Below are 898 nucleotides of genomic sequence, written 5' to 3' on the forward strand. Positions count from 1 at the left end.
CCACGAAGAAGTTAGACCACTTGTACCTGAATGAACAACCATTATCACAACCTCTTTTCTTTTTTTAACATCTTTATTGGAGTATAATTGCCTTACAATGGTGTGTTAGTTTCTGCTTTATAACAAAGTGAATCAGTTATACATATACATATGTTCCCATATCTCTTCCCTCTTGCGTCTCCCTCCCTCCCACCCTCCCTATCCCACCCCTCTAGGTGGTCACAAAGCACCAAGCTGATCTCCCTGTGCTATGCGGCTGCTTCCCACTAGCTATCTATTTTACGTTTGGTAGTGTATATATGTCCATGCCACTCTCTCACTCTGTCACAGCTTACCCTTCCCACTCCCCATGTCCTCAAGTCCATTCTTTAGTAGGTCTGTGTCTTTATTCCCATCTTACCCCTAGGTTCTTCATGACATTTTTTAAAAATTTTCTTAGATTCCATATATATGTGTTAGCATATGGTATTTGTCTTTCTCTTTCTGACTTACTTCACTCTGTATGACAGACTCTAGGTCTATCCACCTCACTACAAATAACTGAATTTCATTTCTTTTTATGGTTGAGTAATATTCCATTGTATATATGTGCCACATCTTCTTTATCCATTCATCCAATGATGGACACTTGGGTTGCTTCCATCTCCTGGCTATTGTAAATAGAGCTGCAATGACATTTTGGTACATGACTCTTTTTGAATTATGGTTTTCTCAGGGTATATGCCCACTAGTGGGATTGCTGGGTCATATGGTAGTTCTATTTGTAGTTGTTTAAGGAACCTCCATACTGTTCTCCATAGTGGCGGTACCAATTCACATTCCCACCAGCAGTGCAAGAGTGTTCCCTTTCCTCCACACCCTCTCCAGCATTTATTGTTTCTAGATTTTTTGATGATGG

This window comes from Delphinapterus leucas, chromosome 13 (genome assembly GCF_059928025.1).
Source record: "Delphinapterus leucas isolate spDelLeu-1000000601 "Yukka" chromosome 13, BTC_Dleu_Yukka2, whole genome shotgun sequence".
NCBI classification, from domain to species: domain Eukaryota; kingdom Metazoa; phylum Chordata; class Mammalia; order Artiodactyla; family Monodontidae; genus Delphinapterus; species Delphinapterus leucas.